Source organism: Lucilia sericata, unplaced genomic scaffold (genome assembly GCF_015586225.1).
Source record: "Lucilia sericata isolate MDLA Ls3-8-SP2 unplaced genomic scaffold, ASM1558622v1 Contig001951F_arrow, whole genome shotgun sequence".
In the NCBI taxonomy this organism is placed as follows: domain Eukaryota; kingdom Metazoa; phylum Arthropoda; class Insecta; order Diptera; family Calliphoridae; genus Lucilia; species Lucilia sericata.
Window position 1 is genome coordinate 49,742 of NW_023995825.1, and position 17,759 is coordinate 67,500.

Consider the following 17,759-nt stretch of genomic DNA (forward strand, 5'->3'; position numbering starts at 1 on the left):
ACTAAAACTGAACTACACAGAGGGAAAAAGGAATATACACTCCTGGTACCAAATTGACACCAAAGAGTTTTTAATGTTTCAATAACAACCGTTGTTAAAGTATATACATACGTACGACAACACTATGTCGCAACGTTGTCAACATTGCAACAATTCGTTGTCGAAAACTAAATTTAATACACATCCATTGTCTTAATGTTAACAAACGTGCTAAGCTCACTATTGGCAACGGATTGTTTGTCAATAGTGAGCTTACCACGTTTGTTAACATTAAGACAACGAATGTGTATAAAATTTAGATTTCGACAAAGAATTGTTGCAATGTTGACAACGTTGCGACATAGTGTTGTCGTACGTTTGTATATACCTTGACAACGGTTGTTATCGAAAAATTATAAACAGTTTGGTGTCAATTTGGTACAAGGCGTGTATATTACTTTTTCTCTCTGTGTAGAACTGAACTAGAACTGGACTAGAACTGAACTAGAACTGAACTAGAACTGAACTAGAACTGAACTAGAACTGAACTAGAACTGATCTAGAACTGAACTAGAACTGAACTAGAACTGAACTAGAACTGAACTAGAACTGAACTAGAACTGAACTAGAACTGAACTAGAACTGAACTAGAACTGAACTAGAATTGAACTAGAACTGAACTAGAACTGAATTAGAACTGAACTAGAACCGAACTAGAACTGAACTGGAAAGTGTAAATTTATGTTAAATCCTCAACCAACTTATATATTAAGAGAAAATCGATTGTAATTTTCCATAAAAATGAACGCAAAAAGAAATCGGTTCCAAATTTTCCTTAAAGAGGAACTTTATTGAAAATTTTCTTTAAAAATGTTTAGAAAATTCTCTCTGAACATTAAATTGATCGAGAAATATATCTGTTGAAAAATATCTAAAAAAAAATAGAATTTATTTAAAACTTTCTGAAAAACACGACCACTTTTCTCACCCACTGTTAGCGAGTATTACCATTATAACAAAGTATCTATATTGCTGTTATTCGTACCACATACATATTTAATACTTAAAATAAAAGAAAAAAAATATATATATTGTCATTCATAACAGGTCGTTTATTTTATATTATTTATTTTTCCCTTCAATAAAATTACAAAAGAAAATGTACAAATGATGAAAAAACTTCAGGAAAATACATGAAAAATCGTTAAAAAATATAGTGTATAGTAAGAGTATATTTTGTCAACATTAAAATTCCACCACAAATTTCCACATACAGACAGACAGACAGACTGATAGACTGCTGGCTTGCTGGCTGATCAAAAGCTATAGACAACTATATATATATAAAAAAAAATAATGTTCACCAAATTGACATCTGAGATGGAAAATGACATAAAAATACTACATACATGAAAATTCATTTATTTTTGTTGGTTTTCTACGGCTGCTGCTGCCATAATATGGAACGTAGTACAAACTACACGAGAAAACATTGACACATATCAATGATCTCGAATGAATTCATGATACAATTTGACTTGTGTAACTTGAAAGAAAAATGCAAAAAATATAAAAAATATTAAAAAATCACATAAGAAATAAATTTGATTTCTTATGTATAGATTTTTCTGTTTGTTTTGTTAATTTATTATTTATTTTAGCTTAATTTGAAAATAATTATGATTTGAATTCAAATACCATTTGCTACTTACATTTATTACAATTATTTGTATTTCTACATTGAATTTGACTTTAATTTAATGACTTTTTAAATTATTTATGAAATTTGTATAACAAATTGTTGTTTTGAATGGTCTATTTAAGTCATTTGTAATTTTGTGGAATTTATGTGTAATTGAGAGAGGCCAGTCTATATATGATTTTGCAAAGATTTGTTATATGCTTAATGGATTTTGGTGTTTAGTGTTTGAAGTTGATTTTTAATGTTTAGAAAATGATTGATTTGTAATGGTTTAGGTGTTAGTGGAGTGATAAAGTGATATTTTGTAAACATATTTATTTCAGAAGAGGAGAATGATCGAAAATTTTCTTTAAAGAGAACATTAATCGATGTTCTTCTATAAAGAGAAAATCGATCAAGAATTTGAATAAAGATAATAAAGATCGTTAACTTTCTTAAAGAGAACCTTTATAGATGTTCTTCTTTAAAATGATAACACTTTATCTTCTTCTATAAAAAGAAAATCAATAAAAACAAGTAAGAGTGTTATAGGGGGGTAGGGTCAATTATGGGTCGCTCCTCATAAATTTGGTAGACAGAATTTGGTTCGTATTAAATTTATTTGTGTCGAATTTCATCGCTACACTCGTATTTTTAAACCATTAATGAGCGTTGCAGTCATTTTTTGAAGGAGACCTTATATGGGGGGTAGGGTCAATCATGGACCGATCTTCATAAAATTTTTTAAATAGATTTTGACTCGTATGAAACTTACTTATGTCGAATTTCATCTATATACTAGTATTTTTAAGCCAGTAATGAGCGTTAAAGTCATTTTCTGAAGGGGACCTTATATGGGGGGTAGGGTCAATTATGAACCGATCCTCATAAAATTTTGCATAGTGATTTCGGATCATAAGAAACTTACTTATGTCGAATTTCATTGCCATATTCATATTTTTAAACAAGTTATGGCTATTAAAGCTGCTTTTCGAGGGGCCACTTGTATGGAGGCTATCCGAAAACGTGGACCGATATTGCCCATTTTCAATACCAGACAAACCTTACCTATAACAAATATTTATGTGAAATTTCAAACATTTAGCTCTTTCCATTCGGACTCTATCGTGCTTTCAACAGACAGACAGACAGACAGGCAGACGGACAGACATGGCTAGATCGTCTTAGAATTTAATGAGGACCCAGAATATATATACTTTTGTGGGTCTATGACCAATATTTCGATGTGTTACAAACGGAATGACAAAATCAATATACCCCCATCTTTTTTGATGGTGGGTATAAAAAGTTATAATGATAATAAAGATCAACAATTTTCTTAAAGAGAACATTTATCGACGTTCTTTTATAAAGAGAGAATTGATCTCGATTTTTTAATAAAAAAAAGAAAATAGATCGGCAATTATATAATGAGAATATTCTATTAAATGAAAATTAAAACATATCTTCTTCTATAAAGAAAAAAATCGATCAAAAATTTTTATAAAGATAATAACGAACGACAATTTTCTGAAAGAGAACCTTAATCGACGTTCTTCTATAAAATGAGAATTGATCGAATGTTCAATAACAGAAATATATTTTATTTTTCTAGAAAAAAGGAAATCGATCAACTGTTTTATAATATGAATTACATGAATTACATGTATAAATATTATTGTGTCTTTGATTGTTTTTACTTTAGAAATTGCTATACGGCTGGACCAAAATTCCTGAAAATTGCCACAATTATTCCTTTATATTTGGAATGCACAAAGCGTACAAAATTAAGGTGTTCTTGAATATATAGGCAGGCGTGGCGTCTCACATAATAAGGAAATATTAAAGTAGTAGTTATAAGTTCCGTTAGTTAGTTAGTTAGTTAGTTAGTTAGATAGATAGTATAGATTGATAGATAGATGATAATAATAGATAGATAGATAGATAGATAGATAGATGAAGATAGATAGATAGATAGATAGATAGATAGATAGATAGAAGATCGATAGATAGATAGATAGATAGATAGATAGATAGATAGATAGTAGAAGATAGATAGATAGATAGATAGATAGATAGATAGATAGATAGATAGATAGATAGTAGATAGATAGATAGATAGATAGATAGATAGATAGATAGATAGATAGATAGATAGATAGGATAGATAGAAGATAGATAGATAGATAGATAGATAGATAGATAGATAGATAGATAGATAGATAGATAGATAGATAGTAGATAGATAGATAGATAGATAGATAGATAGATAGATAGATAGATAGATAGATAGATAGGTAGATAGATAGATAGATAGATAGATAGATAGATAGATAGTCATTGGAAAGTATGTTGTTAGGTAAGTAATTACAATTGAAAGCCTAGGTAATGTCTTTTTGCTGGGTATGATCGTATGCATCTTCGATTTTTTTTTTTTTTTTGTATTTTGGAATTTATTATTTTTTTCTGAACCTTTAAATTATTCTTTTTTGAGTCGCTCTCAAGAACTATCTTTAATTACAAAAAAATTCACACAGTTCAAAATAAAACTAAATATATTACATTTTGACTTTATTAACATTATTAGCTGGTTTTTAACTTTAGCTAAAAAAAAACTCCACAACTTTAAATTAAAATTGTAATTTATTGAAATTAAAACCAGGTTTTTATTTCTTATCGCAAACCACACAAGAGTGCGGTCTATATTTTATGTCTTTAATTAATAAACTTTAAACAGCAAAAAAAAAAATTAAAAAAAACCTCTCACATACATAAAACCTTATCAAACCATAATCTAATAAAAGTCATAATTTCAAACGAAAAAAAGCGACAATAATCAAAATGAAACGAACCTAAAACAATTTTGAATTAAGAAAAAAATTTTGACAGCTGTCAAACAGATATGTGATCTTAAAAAAACTAAAAAAAAAAACTGCACACAGTAACCAAATAACCAACCAACTAAAAAACAATTTTAAACTAGAAACATTTTCTATATAGAAACAAAGAAACAAAAAAAAAAAAAAAAACGAACAAAACTACAAACAAATTCATATTCGAAACACTTAAAGTGGTATTTCTAAGATGTGGCATGAGGAATGCATGTTGTTGTCTGTATTCGTTCTACTACAATCAACCACTAAATAACAAAAACAACAACAATAAAAAAATGATGAATACTATAGAAAATAATTTTTGAAAACAATAGAGATGCCTTGTTTCTAGTCAGTTTGATTTTTTTCTTCTTCTGTTTTTTTTTTTTTTTGTTATAATGTGTTTTGTACATGAATATGAAAATATTCATACCAAGTTCTTATTTTTTTGTTTAAAACAATTTAAACTGACATTTAAATTGATGGCTCAAGAGATTCTATATTAAAGATACGAACCAAACAAAAAAAAAAAAAAAAAACACTAAAAGGAACAAATGTCTATTAAGATCTTTTAAAAAAAATTGTGTTAAATTAAAGTGTAAAAACATTTTTTTCTATAATAGCGGAATCTAAATGAGGAGCCCAACAACTGATCTAATGGGTGAGAGATAATAAGCTTTTAAAGAGAATTAAAAATCAAAGAATGTAAACTATTGATCTTAGTCTATTAAATAGAAACAACAATGTCTGAAAATTATTGAAATATCTAGAAAAATTACATATTTGTTTTTGTCTAGACTTAGTTTTATTAGGCAAATTTATTTTATTTCGAAAATACCTTTTCGAAAATTGTTCTATTTTGGATGAATGATGAATTTGAACTGAACTTGAACTGAACTAGATCTGAACTTGAACTGAACTAGAACTGAACTAGAACTGGACTAGAACTGAACTAAAACGGAAGTACTGAACTAGAACTGAACTAGAACTGAACTAGAACTGAACTAGAACTGAACTAGAACTGAACTAGAACTGAACTAGAACTGAACTAGAATGAACTAGAACTGAACTAGAACTGAACTAGAACTGAACTAGAACTGAACTAGAACTGAACTAGAACCTGAACTAGAACTGAACTAGAACTGAACTAGAACTGAACTAGAACTGAACTAGCAACTGAACTAGAACTGACTAGAACTGAACTAGAACTGAACTAGAACTGAACTAGAACTGAACTAGAACTGAACTAGAAACTGAACTAGAACTGAACTAGAACTGAACTAGAACTGAACTAACGAACTACTGAACTAGAACTGAACTAGAACTGAACTAGAACTGAACTAGAACTGAACTAGAACTGAACTAGAACTAACTAGAACTGAACTAGAACTGACTAGGAACTGAACTAGAACTGAACTAGAACTGAACTAGAACTGAACTAGAACTGAAATAGAACTGAACTAGAACTGAACTAGAACTGAATAGAACTGAACTAGAACTGAACTAGACTGAACTAGAACTGAACTAGAACTGAACTAGAACTGAACTAGAACTGAACTAGAACTGAACTAGAACTGAACTAGAACTGAACTAGAACTGAAAGAACTAGAACTGAACTAGAACTGAACTAGAACTAGAACTGAACTAGAACTGAACTAGAACTGAACTAGAACTGAACTAGAAACTGATACTGAACTAGAACTGAACTAGAACTGAACTAGAACTGAACTAGAACTGAACTAGAACTGAACTAGAACTGAACTAGAACTGAACTAGAACTGAAATAGATCTGAACTGGATCTGAACTAGAACTGAACTAGAACTGAACTAGAACTGAACTAGAACTGAACTAGAACTGAACTAGAACTGAACTAGAACTGAACTAGAACTGAACTGAACTAGAACTTAACTAGAACTTAACTAGAACTAAACTAGAACTAAACTAGAACTAAACTAGAACTGAACTAGAACTGAACTAGAACTGAACTAGAACTTAACTAGAACTTAACTAGAACTTAACTAGAACTGAACTAGAACTGAACTAGAACTGAACTAGAACTGAACTAGAACTGAACTAGAACTGAACTAGAACTGAACTAGAACTGAACTAGAACTGAACTAGAACTGAACTAGAACTGAACTAGAACTGAACTAGAACTGAACTAGAACTGAACTAGAACTGAACTAGAACTGAACTAGAACTGAACTAGAACTGAACTAGAACTGAACTAGAACTGAACTAGAACTGAACTAGAACTGAACTAGAACTGAACTAGACTGAACTAGAACTGAACTAGAACTGACTAGAACTGAACTAGAACTGAACTAGAACTGAACTTGAACTAGAACTGAACTAGAACTGAACTAGAACTGAACTAGAACTGAACTAGAACTGAACTAGAACTGAACTAGAAACTGAAATAGAACTGAACTAGAACTGAACTAGAACTGACTAGAACTGAACTAGAACTGAACTAGAACTGAACTACGAATACTGAACTAGAACTGAACTAGAACTGAACTAGAACTGAACTAGAACTGAACTAGAACTGAACTAGAACTGAACTAGAACTGAACTAGAACTGAACTAGAACTGAACTAGAACTGAACTAGAAATGAACTAGAACTGAACTAGAACTGAACTAGAACTGAACTAGAAACTGAAACTAGAACTGAACTAGAACTGAACTAGAAACTGAACTAGAACTGAACTAGAACTGAACTAGAACTGAACTAGAACTGAACTAGAACTGAACTAGAACTGAACTAAACTGAACTAGAGACTGAACTAGAACTGAACTAGAACTGAACTAGAACTGAACTGAACTAGAACTGAACTAGAACTGAACTAGAACTGAACTAGAACTGAACTAGAACTGAACTAGAAACTGAACTAGAACTGAACTAGAACTGAACTAGAACTGAACTAGAACTGAACTAGAACTGAACTAGAACTGAACTAGAACTGAACTAGAACTGAACTAGAACTGAACTAGAACTGAACTAGAACTGAACTAGAACTGAACTAGAACTGAACTAGAACTGAACTAGAACTGAACTAGAACTGAACTAGAACTGAACTAGAACTGAACTAGAACTGAACTAGAACTGAACTAGAACTGAACTAGAACTGAACTAGAACTGAACTAGAACTGAACTAGAACTGAACTAGAACTGAACTAGAACTGAACTAGAAACTGAACTAGAACTGAACTAGAACTGAACTAGAACTGAACTAGAACTGAACTAGAACTGAACTAGAACTGAACTAGAACTGAACTAAAACTGAACTAGAACTGAACTAGAACTGAACTAGAACTGAACTAGAACTGAACTAGAACTGAACTAGAACTGAACTAGAACTGAACTAGAACTGAAACTAGAACTGAACTAGAACTGAACTAGAACTGAACTAGAACTGAACTAGAACTGAACTAGAACTGAACTAGAACTGAACTAGAACTGAACTAGAACTGAACTAGAACTGAACTAGAACTGAACTAGAACTGAACTAGAACTGAACTAGAACTGAACTAGAACTGAACTAGAACTGAACTAGAACTGAACTAGAACTAGAACTGAACTAGAACTGAACTAGAACTGAACTAGAAACTGAACTAGAACTGAACTAGAACTGAACTAGAACTGAACTAGAACTGAACTAGAACTGAACTAGAACTGAACTAGAACTGAACTAGAACTGAACTAGAACTGAACTAGAACTGAACTAGAAACTGAAAGAAAACTAGAACTGAACTAGAACTGAACTAGAACTGAACTAGAACTGAACTAGAACTGAACTAGAACTGAACTAGAACTGAACTAGAACTGAAACTAGAACTGAACTAGAATGAACTAGAACTGAACTAGAACTGAACTAGAACTGAACTAGAACTGAACTAGAACTGAACTAGAACTGAACTAGAACTGAACTAGAACTGAACTAGAACTGAACTAGAACTGAACTAGAACTGAACTAGAACTGAACTAGAACTGAACTAGAACTGAACTAGAACTGAACTAGAACTGAACTAGAACTGAACTAGAACTGAACTAGAACTGAACTAGAACTGAACTAGAACTGAACTAGAACTGAACTAGAACTGAACTAGAAACTGAACTAGAACTGAAACTAGAACTGAACTAGAACTGAACTAGAACTGAACTAGAACTGAACTAGAACTGAACTAGAACTGAACTAGAACTGAACTAGAACTGAACTAGAACTGAACTAGAACTGAACTAGAACTGAACTAGAACTGAACTAGAACTGAACTAGAACTGAACTAGAAACTGAACTAACTGAACTAGAACTGAACTAGAACTGAATAGAACTGAACTAGAACTGAACTAGAACTGAACTAGAACTGAACTAGAACTGAAACTGAACTAGAACTGAACTAGAACTGAACTAGAACTGAACTAGAACTGAACTAGAACTGAACTAGAACTGAACTAGAACTGAACTAGAACTGAACTAGAACTGAACTAGAACTGAACTAGAACTGAACTAGAACTGAACTAGAACTGAACTAGAACTGAACTAGAACTGAACTAGAACTGAACTAGAACTGAACTAGAACTGAACTAGAACTGAACTAGAACTGAACTAGAACTGAACTAGAACTGAACTAGAACTGAACTAGAACTGAACTAGAACTGAAAGAACTGAACTAGAACTGAACTAGAACTGAACTAGAACTGAACTAGAACTGAACTAGAACTGAACTGAACTGAACTAGAAACTGAACTAGAACTGAACTAGAACTGAACTAGAACTGAACTAGAACTGAACTAGAACTGAACTAGAACTGAACTAGAACTGAACTAGAACTGAACTAGAACTGAACTAGAACTGAACTAGAACTGAACTAGAACTGAACTAGAACTGAACTAGAACTGAACTAGAAACTGAACTAGAACTGAACTAGAACTGAACTAGAATGAACTAGAACTAAACTAGAACTGAACTAGAACTGAACTAGAACTGAACTAGAACTGAACTAGAACTGAACTAGAACTGAACTGGAACTGAACTAGAACTGAACTAGAACTGAACTAGAACTGAACTAGAACTGAACTAGAACGAACTAGAACTGAACTGAACTGAACTGAACTAGAATAACTAGAACTTAACTAGAACTAACTAGAACTAACTAGAACTAAACTAGAACTGAACAGAACTGAACTAGAACTGAACTAGAACTGAACTAGAACTGAACTAGAACTGAACTAGAACTGAACTAACTGAACTAGAATGAACTAGAACTGAACTAGAACTGAACTAGAACTGAACTAGAAACTGAACTAGACTGAACTAGAACTGAACTAGAACTGAACTAGAACTGAACTAGAACTGAACTAGAACTGAACTAGAACTGAACTAGAACTGAACTAGAACTGAACTAGAACTGAACTAGAACTGAACTAGAACTGAACTAGAACTGAACTAGAACTGAACTAGAACTGAACTAGAACTGAACTAGAACTGAACTAGAACTGAAAAACTAGAACTGAACTAGAACTGAACTAGAACTGTAGAACTGAACTAGAACTGAACTAGAACTGAACTAGAACTGAACTAGAACTGAACTAGAACTGAACTAGAACTGAACTAGAACTGAACTAGAACTGAACTAGAACTGAACTAGAACTGAACTAGAAACTGAACTAGAACTAACTAGAACTGAACTAGAACTGAACTAGAACTGAACTAGAACTGAACTGAAAACTAGAACTAGAACTGAAACTGTAAACTGAACTAGAACGAACTAGAAACTGAACTAGAACTGAACTAGAACTGAACTAGAACTGAACTAGACTGAACTAGAACTGAACTAGAACTGAACTAGAACTGAACTAGAACTGAACTAGAACTGAACTAGAACTGAACTAGAACTGAACTAGAACTGAACTAGAATGAACTAGAACTGAACTAGAACTGAACTAGAACTGAACTAGAACTGAACTAGAACTGAACTAGAACTGAACTAGAACTGAACTAGAACTGAACTAGAACTGAACTAGAACTGAACTAGAACTACTAGAACTGAACTAGAACTGAACTAGAACTGAACTAGAACTGAACTAGAACTGAACTAGAACTGAACTAGAACTGAACTAGAATTGAACTAGAACTAAACTAGAACTGAACTAGAAATTGTCTTTATACAAATTTGAGAACAGTTGTGAAAACTTGCGATTAATTTTCTTTCGCGAGGAATTTCAATTTATTGAGCATTTTCAATTAATTGTCTCTTTATATAAATTTAGTTTAAAAACTCCCCTTTTGTAGACAAAATTGTCATGATCTTGAGGTGTTATAAAAATAAACATTTTTTTAATTTCTGTTGTTATTTAAAGTTAAATTTTCTGAAGTATTTAAATATTTTTTTTACTTAAAATTGCAATTGTGGTTTTTGTTATTATTATAATTTTTGTTGTTGTTCGCACAAACATGCAAATAATAATAAATAACACACGTTAAGTGTTTATGTGCCACACATTTATAATGCCAGTGTGAAAAATTGTTACACAGACTTTGAGTGCAATTTCCTAGATGTTGCATTATCAGTGCACATAATATGCGACTTTTGTAATTAATAAGATTAACAACAATGACACCAACACTCAGATAGATACACTTAAAAACAAACATGTATCTACAATTAAACAACAAGTCATTCTGAAAAAAACACACATAAATACATACATATGTACATACATAGACATTTTAAACGATACATTCTGATGTACTTGCAAAACATCGAAAACAGTTCCTACAAAAAAAAACACACACAGAGAGTGGATACATGACAACTAAAACGAAACATTCACACTTGGAATGCATGAATAAGACAATTTTTGTTGTTGATATTTTGATATTGTTGCTGCTGTTGTTGTTGTTGTTTACGGTTCCCATTATAGTGAAGGAAAAAGTAATAATAATGACAACAACCATTGTGTGTAGAAATAATCTTAAATAAAAAGGGAAAGAAATTTAAAGTTTAAATTGAAAAGCTGTCATGAGTCCATGAGCAAGAAATCAATTCAAAACTGGAACTTATTTAATCTAATATTCATTAAAAAATACATCAGCCAATAGGGCCTGCAATTGCAACTAACGTTTAGTCGTTACCTGTAATGGCCAAAATAACATTTTTAAAGTCGTGTTTATCTTTCGAAATGTAATAAAAATTGAAATATTACTTATTTGTTTATTTATATAAAAATAAATTAATCTCAAGTAAACAATATGGATTAAAAAAAAAAATTGCATACATATGACGAATGACAATATTAGCATCTAAAATAATAATGCTACTGATGATGTAATATAAATTATAAATTCCTAATTTTGTTTTTAAATTACTGACACATACATACATAGCTACTACATATTATAGAATAACAAATGTTTGTTTTTTTTATCTCGAAATTATGTTTATTAAAAGTATTTGTTTTTCGTTCTTTCCACGCTACACTCATCTGTAACCTAGAGATCTAGTTAATTTTCAAACAATTAAAGGGTGTTGTTTATAGTGGAATAGAATTAAATGAATTAAAAACTAGAAGCGTCATGCTTTATACGCTCATATTCAATCGCATTCATTTTATACACAATTTTGTTGTTGTTTGTGTACTTTTAAAACAGCAAAGCTTTTGTCTATAAATTTCCTTAAATATACAACAACTCGACAGTATTCGTCGTAGTAAAAACAACATTTGAATACCGAAAGTCGTATCTGCAGAAGCTGTTAGGGCCGTCCTAGTTCAGATTTAGTTCAGTTCTAGTTCAGTTCTAGTTCAGTTCTAGTTCAGTTCTAGTTCAGTTCTAGTTCAGTTCTAGTTCAGTTCTAGTTCAGTTCTAGTTCAGTTCTAGTTCAGTTCTAGTTCATTCTAGTTCAGTTCTAGTTCAGTTCTAGTTCAGTTCTAGTTCAGTTCTAGTTCAGTTCTAGTTCAGTTCTAGTTCAGTTCTAGTTCAGTTCTAGTTCAGTTCTAGTTCAGTTCTAGTTCAGTTCTAGTTCAGTTCTAGTTCAGTTCTAGTTCAGTTCTAGTTCAGTTCTAGTTCAGTTCTAGTTCAGTTCTAGTTCAGTTCTAGTTCAGTTCTAGTTCAGTTCTAGTTCAGTTCTAGTTCAGTTCTAGTTCAGTTCTAGTTCAGTTCTAGTTCAGTTCTAGTTCAGTTCTAGTTCAGTTCTAGTTCAGTTCTAGTTCAGTTCTAGTTCAGTTCTAGTTCAGTTCTAGTTCAGTCTAGTTCAGTTCTAGTTCAGTTCTAGTTCAGTTCTAGTTCAGTTCTAGTTCAGTTCTAGTTCAGTTCTAGTTCAGTTCTAGTTCAGTTCTAGTTCAGTTCTAGTTCAGTTCAGTTCAGTTCTAGTCAGTCTAGTTCAGTTCTAGTTCAGTTCTAGTTCAGTTCTAGTTCAGTTCTAGTTCAGTTCTAGTTCAGTTCTAGTTCAGTTCTAGTTCAGTTCTAGTTCAGTTCTAGTTCAGTTCTAGTTCAGTTCTAGTTCAGTTCTAGTTCAGTTCTAGTTCAGTTCTAGTTCAGTTCTAGTTCAGTTCTAGTTCAGTTCTAGTTCAGTTCTAGTTCAGTTCTAGTTCAGTTCTAGTTCAGTTCTAGTTCAGTTCTAGTTCAGTTCTAGTTCAGTTCTAGTTCAGTTCTAGTTCAGTTCTAGTTCAGTTCTAGTTCAGTTCTAGTTCAGTTCTAGTTCAGTTCTAGTTCAGTTCTAGTTCAGTTCTAGTTTCTAGTTCAGTTCTTCTAGTTCAGTTCTAGTTCAGTTCTAGTTCAGTTCTAGTTCAGTTCTAGTTCAGTTCTAGTTCAGTTCTAGTTCAGTTCTAGTTCAGTTCTAGTTCAGTTCTAGTTCAGTTCTAGTTCAGTTCTAGTCAGTTCTAGTTCAGTTCTAGTTCAGTTCTAGTTTTCTAGTTCAGTTCTAGTTCAGTTCTAGTTCAGTTCTAGTTCAGTTCTAGTTCAGTTCTAGTTCAGTTCTAGTTCAGTTCTAGTTCAGTTCTAGTTCAGTTCTAGTTCAGTTCTAGTTCAGTTCTAGTTCAGTTCTAGTTCAGTTCTAGTTCAGTTCTAGTTCAGTTCTAGTTCAGTTCTAGTTCAGTTCTAGTTCAGTTCTAGTTCAGTTCTAGTTCAGTTCTAGTTCAGTTCTAGTTCAGTTCTAGTTCAGTTCTAGTTCAGTTCTAGTTCAGTTCTAGTTCAGTTCTAGTTCAGTTCTAGTTCAGTTCTAGTTCAGTTCTAGTTCAGTTCTAGTTCAGTTCTAGTTCAGTTTAGTCAGTTCTAGTTCAGTTCTAGTTCAGTTCTAGTTCAGTTCTAGTTCAGTTCTAGTTCAGTTCTAGTTCAGTTCTAGTTCAGTTCTAGTTCAGTTCTAGTTCAGTTCTAGTTCAGTTCTAGTTCAGTTCTAGTTCAGTTCTAGTTCAGTTCTAGTTCAGTTCTAGTTCAGTTCTAGTTCAGTTCTAGTTCAGTTCTAGTTCAGTTCTAGTTCAGTTCTAGTTCAGTTCTAGTTCAGTTCTAGTTCAGTTCTAGTTCAGTTCTAGTTCAGTTCTAGTTCAGTTCTAGTTCAGTTCTAGTTCAGTTCTAGTTCAGTTCTAGTTCAGTTCTAGTTCAGTTCTAGTTCAGTTCTAGTTCAGTTCTAGTTCAGTTCTAGTTCAGTTCTAGTTCAGTTCTAGTTCAGTTCTAGTTCAGTTCTAGTTCAGTTCTAGTTCAGTTCTAGTTCAGTTCTAGTTCAGTTCTAGTTCAGTTCTAGTTCAGTTCTAGTTCAGTTCTAGTTCAGTTCTAGTTCAGTTCTAGTTCAGTTCTAGTTCAGTTCTAGTTCAGTTCTAGTTCAGTTCTAGTTCAGTTCTAGTTCAGTTCTAGTTCAGTTCTAGTTCAGTTCTAGTTCAGTTCTAGTTCAGTTCTAGTTCAGTTCTAGTTCAGTTCTAGTTCAGTTCTAGTTCAGTTCTAGTTCAGTTCTAGTTCAGTTCTAGTTCAGTTCTAGTTCAGTTCTAGTTCAGTTCTAGTTCAGTTCTAGTTCAGTTCTAGTTCAGTTCTAGTTCAGTTCTAGTTCAGTTCTAGTTCAGTTCTAGTTCAGTTCTAGTTCAGTTCTAGTTCAGTTCTAGTTCAGTTCTAGTTCAGTTCTAGTTCAGTTCTAGTTCAGTTCTAGTTCAGTTCTAGTTCAGTTCTAGTTCAGTTCTAGTTCAGTCTAGTTCAGTTCTAGTTCAGTTCTAGTTCAGTTCTAGTTCAGTTCTAGTTCAGTTCTAGTTCAGTTCTAGTTCAGTTCTAGTTCAGTTCTAGTTCAGTTTAGTTCAGTTTAGTTCAGTTCTAGTTCAGTTCTAGTCAGTTCTAGTTCAGTTCTAGTTCAGTTCTAGTTCAGTTCTAGTTCAGTTCTAGTTCGTTCTAGTTCAGTTCTAGTTCATTCTAGTTCAGTTCTAGTTCGTTCTAGTTCAGTTCTAGTTCAGTTCTAGTTCAGTTCTAGTTCAGTTCTAGTTCAGTTCTAGTTCAGTTCTAGTTCAGTTCTAGTTCAGTTCTAGTTCAGTTCTAGTTCATTTCTAGTTCAGTTCTAGTTCAGTTTCTAGTTCAGTTCTAGTTCAGTTCTAGTCAGTTCTAGTTCAGTTCTAGTTCAGTTCTAGTTCAGTTCTAGTTCAGTTCTAGTTCAGTTCTAGTTCAGTTCTAGTTCAGTTCTAGTTCGTTCTAGTTCAGTTCTAGTTCAGTTCTAGTTCAGTTTCTAGTTCAGTTCTAGTTCAGTTCTAGTTCAGTTCTAGTTCAGTTCTAGTTCAGTTCTAGTTCAGTTCTAGTTCAGTCTAGTTCAGTTCTAGTTCAGTTTCTAGTTCATTTCTAGTTCAGTTCTAGTTCTAGTTTCAGTTCTAGTTCAGTTTCTAGTTCAGTTCTAGTTCAGTTCTAGTTCAGTTCTAGTTCAGTTCTAGTTCAGTTCTAGTTCAGTTCTAGTTCAGTTCTAGTTCAGTTCTAGTTCAGTTCTAGTTCAGTTCTAGTTCAGTTCTAGTTCGTTCTAGTTCAGTTCTAGTTCAGTTCTAGTTCAGTTCTAGTTCAGTCTAGTTCAGTTCTAGTTCAGTTCTAGTTCAGTTCGAGTTCAGTTCTAGTTCAGTTCTAGTTCAGGTCTAGTTCAGTTCTAGTTCAGTTTCTAGTTCAGTTTAGTTCAGTTCTAGTTTCAGTTCGTTCCGTTCTAGTTCAGTTCTAGTTCAGTTCTAGTTCAGTTCTAGTTCAGTTCGTCGTTCTAGTTCAGTCTAGTTCGCATTTAGTTCTAGATATTACAAATTGATTTTTTGCTGCACAAACTATAAATTCGATTTTTCGCAATGAAAACCGATTTTTCAATAAAAATTCGGCTTTTCACTAAAAATCTACTTTTCACTAAAAATAATTTTTTTTCCTAAAAATTTCATTTTTTTTTTCTTAAAGGAAGATTTTCACTAAGAATAAAATTTTATACCAAAAATTTTTTTTGTGCTAAAATTCTGTTTTTCACTAAAACACCAACTTTTGCTTTAAAACTCAATATTTTTTTACACGAATACATATTTTAACTAAAAATTAGTTTTTTCACTAAAAATCTATTATTTACAAGAAGTACGATTTTTCAGAAAACATTTCATTTGAAAGCTCTAAGTTATTGGCTTGTAATAGTGGAGCCTCATGTTGTTCACTCCAGCATCAAGTTCATCATACGAGTAGATTTAGGAATATTAATAGAATTTTGTATATTAATTTTGTGTCACTATAATCTACAATGTTGAGTTGAGTATGTGTGCAATTTGTATGTCGGTCGTATCAGTGTATCATAGTTAATTACTATGATAATAATAATATTCTATATAAGTATGTATAAGTGTGTAAAAACATACACACACATGTATAAAATTTAAATGTAATGTGCATTAGAGTACAAAAATTATAATTAAATGCATCATATTGTTTAGTTGATTTTATTATAATTTATTCCCTAGTATATGTGTTATTGTTTTACTACAGTGATCTTCATCATTATAATGATGATGATGATAATGTCATTGCTTTTAAAGTTAATACTGATGACCTCACCCAAAATACCAAAAAAATAATATTAATTTCCTTAACCGCCTCTTACTTACAATTACGTAGAGTTTTTCTTTTTCGTCATTTAATGGACACGTGTTGTATTGTTAGATCGTAGTCGTTATCGTCATTTCATTTGAAGAAAATTAAATTGAAAAGACAAAAAATACAATGTTTACAATGTAATAGTTAATGTTGAAGTATAAAATAATAATGCATTTTTATAGTAAATTAACTAAGTAAATAAAACATATGTTTAATTGTAATTAATTGTAATTTCTTCAATTATTTTTATCACTATTTGGTTTTAGTTACTTTATGGTATATAATGAAAAACCCTCCCCTTTTAAAGGGAGTAGTTGAGTTTTTCTGTTAATGAAATAGAAAAATTTAAATAGTTTTATGTTTCTAAAAAATTTTACACATTATGGTTTTTCATAGATTTTAGAAGTTGTTAAGAAGAACTTAAAAGTAATATTTAAGTAGTTATATAAACCACTTTTCAATATGAACTGATATATCACTAAAAGCACAATTTTTGTTAAAAAGCTAAAAGTTTACTAATACTCCAAAGAACCGATTTATAATTTCTCTAATAACCTTCCACTAAAAGGCGATATTTCATATAAAAACCAATTTTTTATCTCTAAACCACTGGTGTCTCACTTAACAACTGATCCTTGACAATCTTTAACTAATGAAATAACTTTGCTTAATGAATTGATCTTTAAATAAAACCCCCTTATTAATCTCATGTTTTGTTAAAGAACTGATCATTTAATAATGAATTTATATTTTACTGAAGAATCATAAGTCATTTCTAATAAACTAGCAGAAATATCGTGTCACTACAAAGCGGATCTTGTACTGAAGATCTACAGAACTGAAATTTCACTTAATCGATATTTGACTTAAGTCTGATATTCTACCAATAGACGTTTTTTTTGTTAAAGTACAGATGTCTTACTTAATAAGTGATTTTTGACTAAATAAATGATCATTATATCTTTCAAAACGAAAAGAGATCTTTCGCTTCCTTCCGTTAAAGGTTCAAGGAAGAATATTTTATTAAAGCATTCATACATAGAAGAATCAATCGTTCACTACTACAAATGATCTTCACATCATTATAAATAATTCAATAAAGAAGAGATCATTTACAAACAAATGATCCTTTACTATCTATCTATCTATCTATCTATCT